Below are 8,476 nucleotides of genomic sequence, written 5' to 3' on the forward strand. Positions count from 1 at the left end.
ACTTAACCTGAGGTACCACTGTATATGTATATAAAGCACTGCTGCTAATGCCTTTGAAATATCAATATATAACTAAATGACTTGTAAAAATACTGTTGAATGAAGAACAAGAGGCAATGCTTAATAAACCTGTTACCTGCATTGGCCATGCATTTGGGAACAAGATATTAAGGATTTAAACAGAGAATGAATCAATGTAGACATAGCCTGATACTCAGGAATTAGGATACAGAGGATGCTGAAACCCCATTGTCTTTATTCAGAACATTCAGGAGCCTCCAGCTAAGGTGGATAGGACATCTGGAAATGGCAGGATATCTGAAATTAAGCTGTCTGGGGGGTTTTCTTCTTCCCGGAATGAACTGGTAGCATCTTTGAAGTTCTCGAAATATTACTGGCTCTTGGAGCAGATTAGATGATCACTGTGGAAGAAAGAGATATTCCTTTCTTATGGATCGAACAACACATTCCTTATATTCCACCCTTCCTCTGTCAGGGAGCCCAGGGCACCTCGCATCAAGGGGGCAGTAAGAAGAACAAAGGGAAAGAAAGCACAGTGCACAAAGAGGAGCGGACAAGTCACCATCATATGGTACAAATGTAACTTGAACTCGCACTTTTGCCATGGGTGCTTCTAAATGGCCATCTTGACCAAAGGGGGAGCGCGGGTGGGTGAGTGGGTGCGTCACTTTTGTGGCGATCACACAGGGTCCCCGGACATTTGACTGTCTATTGATCCCTGTGCCACCACTGTGCTCGCTTCCCTGCTGCCACCAACCCATTTCTCTCGGGTACACACTGAGTCCAGACAGTTGTTAAAATTAAACCAAATAAACAAGTTTATTTGATAAGCATTAACAAATTTATGGTTTCTCAGATATTTTTCTTGTCAGTTTCTTAACCTTAGTTTCTTTACTGGCCTATACTTTCCTAATACCTTCTGACTGATTATCTCAGCTGTTTGACTGACTCCTCTTAACAGATTCTCTCACTCTCTCACATCAGACTAGCCCAACCCACAGACTTATCCTCCCTCTCTCTTCTCTAACTCCAGACTGACTTCTTAACAACTCTAACTCCTCCCCTTGGGTTCCTATAGGTTAGTCATTTTACAATTAAATTTTACAATTTTACATTTTACAATTAAAGGGGGAGCGCGGGTGTGTGTGTGTGTGTGTGTGTGTGTGTGTGTGAGAGAGAGAGAGAGAGAGAGAGAGAGAGAGAGAGAGAGAGAGAGAGAGCGCCTAATGAGCTGCCGCTATCGAGATCCCAGTGGTGATCCCTCCTTCTGAAGTACAACCCTGCCCTGAGGGGTAGGGGGGAGAATCAAGACAATCTGTTTCATCCAATAGCACACCCAAGGCTGCATCAACAGAAGTATAATGTCCAGATCAAGAGAAGTAATAGCACCACTCTATTCCTGGCATCACTAACATACTAATTTACACAGGCACCCAGGGCACTTCCCTTGGAAACCCTCCCTCTCCTAATTGTTTTGGATTTTTTCAGGAATCTGTTTTAATCTTTCACCCATCCTGCTTCCCCCCCCCCCCCACACACACCAATGCACTTGGACATAATAGGTTCTCTCCAACTAACTTTTACTCAGAGTAGATTTATTTAAAATACTGGACCTTGGCCACATCTGTTAATCTCTACAGGCCACCCAACATTTCCCAACCCAAAGCTGGGATTCCCAACCCAAAGCCACAGGCTGCCTTGGCCTGCCACACCACCATGACTGCCACCAGCTATAAACCTGCAAGCACACCTAGACCCAACACCGCCACACACAAACACACAAACACACACACACACCTGCAAGCAGTTGGGGGGGTAGGATCCATAGCTGTCAACTTTTCCATTTTCTTGTGAGGAATCCTATTTGGAATAAGGGAATTTCCCTTCAAAAAAGGGAAACGTTGACAGCTATGGTATGATCTCTATTAACTCTGAGTAAGACTAGCATTGGACTTAACCCCATGTGAGCCATTCATAGAATATGAAAGGAAGAGGGTGGGGGAGATGATTAAATTCAGTTAGCACTTGAAGCCAAATCTATCAAATGTCCATTTTCTGAAATAATATGAAAACCCAAATGCAACCATGGTACAAAATTTGCGGTTATCTGAATTTTGCAACGTAGTTCTCCAACTCAACGATGTTTACAAATTTGCTTACATTATAGGGAGATGTGTATAAAAATGAATACAACATACTAAAATGCACTGTATTTGGAGAAACTGCTTGCAAAAAATGTGTGCATGAAAATGGGGTTTTAGGAGAAACTTGCACTAAAATGCTGATTATTTTTCATGATTTTTCTTTTTAAATTGCAGATTGCTGCAGAAATTTAGAGAATTGGGGGGGGGGGAAGAACCTGGGGAAACCACATGGTTTCTACCAGGTCCAGCTGAGCTGCTGTGGGTGTTTTAATTTTGCGACTTAATGAGATTGTAGGGATTTTGTGGAAGCAAATGTGTTAGGTTGCCTTGCGTACTTGGCCTGCTTTGTTTTTGCAGAGAAAGATATAGCCTGGGTTGGTTGGTTGGTTGGTTGGTTCACTTGTTTGTTGCCTGACTGGATTTGTGGGGGTAGGTTTGCTATTTGGGGAGGGCAGGAATGTTTCCTAGGTGGGTTTCGTGTTTCCTGAAGGAGACCCCTGTCCTAAAGTAAGAAAGTATTTGCTCTTACCAAAATATTGACAAACAAATTCGCATTCCTGTCGAGTCTCAAATCTATTGGCATTGCCACCACAGCCACGGTGGATAAACTGTTCACATTTCTTAGTGGACATATTGAAGAAATACCGTACATTGGATTCCTTGCACTTTCCAACGACTTTACTGAGTCTGCATCTTGAAGGGAAAATAACTGGTGGGTAAAAGGAGAAGAAAGGCAGGGTTTGTTATATATAATCTGAAAGTCTGAAACATAGAATATGATGACAGCTGAGGCTATGATTCTGACACCTGAAAATTTTAATTATGCAATGAAGAAACCTATAGACAAGAATCCAGGAATCATACTGACAGACCTAAAGTCCAACTGAGACTAGGGTCACAGGCACACCATAAACTTAGGACACATTTCATGCACATTTGAACTACATAGGTTCCCCCAAAGAATCCTTGGAACTGCAATTTGTTAGTGGTGCTAAGAATTGGGTATCTTTGAGGGGTAAACTGCAGCTTCCAGAATTGTTTGAGAGTAGGCTTGTGCTTTAATTGGATGTGGCTGTTGTGGTTTATTCCAGAGTTCTTAAAATGAATTGAACATATTTTAGCACCACAGTAAATTTAGTGAAACTGCATTAAGGTTTGCTGCACGGAAAAATGCTTGGGGAGAGAAATGCTTGTGAAACCATAACCCTGAGGCCTACATTCCAAGGCAGACATTCCATACCTCCTGCCCTGTTCCTGCGCTGGTTCTTTCAGCAGTTTTCCACTTCCACCTAGGTAAAGGTAAAGGGACCCCTGACCATTAGGTCCAGTCATGACGGACTCTGGGGTTACGGTGCTCATCTCGCTTTATTGGCAGAGGAAGCTGGCGTACAGCTTCTGGGTCATGTGGCCAGCATGACTAAGCTGCTTCTGGCGAACCAGAGCAGCGCACGGAAACGGCGTTTACCTTTCCGCTGGAGCGGTACCTATTTATCTACTTGTACTTTGACGTGCTTTCGAACTGCTTGGTTGGCAGGAGCAAGGACTGAGCAACGGGAGCTCACCCCGTTGCGGGGATTCGAACCGCCGACCTTCTGATCGGCAAGTCCTAGCCGCTGTGGTTTAACCCACAGGGCCACCCGCGTCCCACATGCTTATTTAGACATGCCTAAATGGGGAGGGAGAGTGTTTAGGGAGCATTGAAAACTGTATAATGAATGTGTCCATCTAATAATAATAGGCAGGGAGCTCCAGTGTACTAAGAGATCTATTTCTTCACAAGTGTGGTTAGAGCATGGTGCTGATAACATCAAGGTTGCAGGTTCGATCCCCGTATGGGACAGCTGCATAGTCCTCATTGCAGGGGGTTGGACTAGATGATCTGATCGGCAAGTCCTAGGCTCTGTGGTTTAACCCACAGCACCACCTGCATCCCTACTTCCACCTACTCTAGTATAAAACTGAAGTATAGCTTAATACAGCAGGTGAGGCGACACATTGGTCAAGAGGACTATGGCAGCCAGTGAGGTGTTATGGTTAGTGTTTTGTATGTGACCTGGGAAACCAGGGTTTGAATCCCCACTTGGCCATGAAGCTCACTGGGTATGGCCTTGGGCAGTCACTGTCTCTCAAGCCTAGCCTACCTCACAGGGTTGTTGTGAGGATAAAATGGGGAGGGGAGAGCCATGTATCAAACAAACAAACAAACAAACAAACAAACAAACAGGTAACTAGGGATCCAATGGGAATCAGCACAAAGGGCTCCATACTCCATCACACCCTAAAGTGTGGGTTTTTTTTAAAAAAAATCCTCTTACCGTAAGATTCACACACGTGACTGCAATCTGAAAGAGATACAAAATTATTTTCAGTGCCTCCACAGCCGCTGTAAATGAATTTCTCACACTCTAGGGTTTTGACATTGAAGAAATAGCGTGGATAATTTCCTCTGCAACTTCCATGGCTTTTGGCGATTTTGCATATACGGGGTATTCCAGCTAGTGGATCAAAGAACAAAGACAAGTCTCGTGTGTACATAATTTCAAAGTCAGAAGTGCAAAAACAATGGAAGTGTGACTCCAGCTCCTGAAATTATCTAAGTAGGCAATGAAGGACCTTCTGCAGTGGGATCCAGTGATCACACTAACAAACCAAAGCCTAAACAAAAACAAAAACAAAAAAATTTCCTTCCAGTAGCACCTTAAAGACCAACTAAGTTAGTTCTTGGTATGAGCTTTTGTGTGCATGCACACTTCTTCAGATACACTGAAACAGAAGTCACCAGACCCTTCTATATAGTGAGAAGGTGGGGAGGGGTATTACTCAGAAGGGTGGTGGGAATGGGTGATAGCTGTGATAAGCCTGTTGACGACTCTTAACGACTCTTAACTAACTTAGTTGGTCTTTAAGGTGCTACTGGAAGGAAAAAAATTTGGTTATTTGTTTTTGTTTTTGTTTTTGTTTTGACTATGGCAGACCAACACAGCTACCTATCTGTAACTGAAACCAAAGCCTAATTGAAATTAGGGATATGTTCAAATTACCACGGTCCTGAACATTAAAATCTCATCCCTATGGAATGCCATGAAACATGTTATCAGAGGCCAATGCATAAGCCAATCCAACATGATGGAGAAAAGGAAAGGGAACTTTTTCTTCTTGAAAATACGGGATCTGGAAATTTCTTATACCTGTAAAGGTGGCCGCAGTTCTTTCCCTTTGGAACTCTGCACGGGCATTGCAGTTCATGCAACTGCTACTCTGCTGCTGGGCATACCATGCCCTGGAGTTGCTATAAAGAGCCATGGAGAGAAGGGGTGACTGGATTTTGCACCAGCCCTTTCAGATATTTTCTAACTGAAAGAAGAATCCCTTCTAGAGTCTGGCCATGGCTGCCTAAGAGTAGGCTCATGTCAGGGGCTGGACTGAGGAGGAATGGCGGGGGCTGCCACCCCCTTCTTCTGAAGGGCGGGAGGGTAGTATAGCTTTAGAACAGTTGTTTGCAGAAGGGCATAGATCAGAGGGGGAAAGCTGGGAAATACTGGGTGAGGAACAGCTGGAAGAGGAAACACCGGGAGAGAGACAGTTGACAGATTCAGTGTCCTTGGAAAGCATTCCTGACCCCCCCCCTTTACCTAAGACTAGACGGGCTTGGAACGTGATAGAACAGAGAGCTCAGCAACAACAACCTCAGATTACCTGAAGTAGGAGTGGTGTAGATTAATAGAGACGGAGGGGGTGAACCTTTACTGGGAGCAACGCCGTTTCTAGAGAAATAGGGATAACTTTGTCTCTTGCTGTGATTACTAAAAAAACTAACTGGGACTGGTCAGAAGCTCCTTTCTTTTTACCTACTTATTTACTGCCACTAGGGGAGGGATGGGATTCCCTGAAGACTGACAGCTCACTGCTTTGTATTTCTCAGTTTGAAAAACTGGAAAGATACTTTTGTTGCAGCACATCATAAAATCAATTATATTATTTGCAGCTATATGCAAGTTGGTGTTGCTGTATTGTGTATGGTTTATCTTCTACTGGAGAAGACTAGTCAGTCAAAAAGCAACTGCATACGGACATTCACTTTGGCTGTTATTTGGATTGTGTAATGGTACACATTACAGGAGGCAGCAGTGAAAACCATCCCAATGAAAAGGAAATGCGAGAAAGCAATGCAAGATTGAGGGTGCAAGGAGAAGGGGACAACAGAGGACAAAATGGTTGGACAGTGTTCTCAAAGCTACTAAAATGAGTTTGTCCAAACTGTGGAAGGCAGTGGAAGACAGGAGTGCCTGGCGTGCTCTGGTCCATGAGGTCACGAAGAGTCCGATACGACTAAATGACTAGACAACAACACCACACATTATTTTATTTTAATTGATTTTTATCTTCTCAGACATTCCGTTTGTCATTGTGCCAACATACCTAAAGAAAACCAAAGTAAGCCAAAGGCTTTTTGACCATAAGCCTTGTTTAGTGGTCTCAAATAAAATTTGCAAAATGTAAAATGTACCAAAAATCATTTCAAACAATGATTTCTCTTCAGTTATGTTTAAGGGGAGAGGATGTTGCCTTTCTGGGTTTGTATGGAGGGGTTTGGAGAGAGAGATAATAATATTGTACTTGGAGGCCTTTCATGTTTTCAAGAAAAGGGGACATGCACCCTTCAGAGTTTCTCAAATTTTGAAATGTGCTCATTTGCCCCCAAATGTTCACAGTTCCATCCCTAAATTAGCAAGTTATTTGTTCTTACCAAAGCGTCCACATTCCTGATAGCAAGAAGCATACTTCAAAAAGTTATTTGCATTGGGTTCACATCCACCGAAAATGAACTGCTCACACTTCATGGTTTCAGTATTGAAGAAAAAACGTGGAATACTACTTCTGCAGCTTCCTATACTTGCAGGGAGTTTGCATATATCAGGTAGAGTATCTGGTGGGTAAAAGAAAACAAAGGCAAGTCTCATATAAACATTATATCAAAGTCTGAAACACAGAAAGCAACGACATTGACCATGTGAATCCTGAAGATAGCCCTCCTAAGTATACAATGAGGAACTTCTGAATGGGGGTCTAATAGTTATGGTAACAGACCAGCAGCCCAGTTGAAACTTCGGTGCTTGTTGTGATTTCTCCGTAGCCCTTTAAATGGATTTAGCATAATTACCACCATAGTAAATTTGAGTGGAAATCTCTTGGGGCTTGGGGATACAGAGCTAACTCAGACCACTGAGATACATGGTAAGAGAAAGGGTTGACAGACCATCACCCTGAAATTCTACAAACCTATAGGAACATTCCAACTCAGATTGAAAGTATGAGCTTGCCACAACTTTAGACTCAACAAATCCCAAATTCTCTTCCAGTGCTATAATTCAGTGGTTCAGCATTTGGCTGAGTGAAGAATGTTAGGGCTGTGTCCACTTCTGAAAGCCAAATATTAAGAATGAGATTGACAAACTGGAGAGTCACTGAGGAGAATAGAGGGACCAGGATTATAAAGGGATATAGTTTGTTCTGAGGAGAAAGTTTAACAAGAATAGATAGTCTGGAGCTACTCTGTCTAGATGAAAGTTACTTCAAATGGAAAGTATGAGGTTACTTCAACTTTGGGCTAGATGACCACCATCACCACCCCACAAAAACAAAAAACTTCTCTTCTGGTGCTATAATTTGGTTATTCAGCATCTGGCTGAATGAAGGAGGATAGGGTTGTGTCCAGTTCCAGCTGAGAGTTACTTTCCTCTTCTCAATAGTTTAGCATTGTGTGTCAGCTGGGAAACTGAAATCCAAGACTTCTGGAAGAAGCCAAGTTGTCTACCCAGTGACCAAAAACAAAATAAAACCACAGATCCTGTACTGAGAAGAGCAGGATTCCATAAAAGCTCTGATCCAGTCCTTTGAACAGGCTGAGACAGATAAGTGAAGGGAGCAGCAGAGCCAAGGATAAGTTGATTCCAAATCTGAGAGTTTCCCAAAGACACCCACATTGTGCCTCTTAGGAGTCATTGTACCAAAACCAATATGGGCCAAACATCATGCTGCTCTCTGCCACTCTCGTGAGTACCACCTGCAAGGTATCTTGGCTGATGCAGTGATACAGCACGATATTCCTGAGGATGCCAGAAGTCAACACTAACCATGAACAAAACTGAAATGTCCACACCCTGAACCATGACTGATTTGAGCTTAGTTGGCAAAGATTGCTGAAGAGAGAGATCAGACTATTCAAGGGTAGGTTTACTCCAAATCTGAGCATTCCCAGAATTTTGCTTCCCTGGGAACATAGTATAAAGTTTAAAAGAGTGACTCACAGA

General features: G+C 43.0%; 1 long non-coding RNA gene across 1 annotated transcript; it reads right to left on the bottom strand.

Annotated features, from left to right (window-relative positions):
• Positions 1 to 270: 270 nt before the first annotated feature.
• On the bottom strand, positions 271 to 7,070 carry LOC309358279. The gene is made up of 4 exons (XR_014163401.1): positions 6,913 to 7,070; positions 4,481 to 4,660; positions 2,695 to 2,874; positions 271 to 422 (listed from the first exon to the last, which is right to left on the bottom strand). It is a non-coding gene; the product is annotated as an uncharacterized lncRNA (long non-coding RNA).
• Positions 7,071 to 8,476: the final 1,406 nt, after the last annotated feature.

The sequence above is a fragment of the Podarcis melisellensis genome (assembly GCF_964234715.1).
Source record: "Podarcis melisellensis genome assembly, chromosome: 15".
NCBI classification, from domain to species: Eukaryota; Metazoa; Chordata; class Lepidosauria; order Squamata; family Lacertidae; genus Podarcis; species Podarcis melisellensis.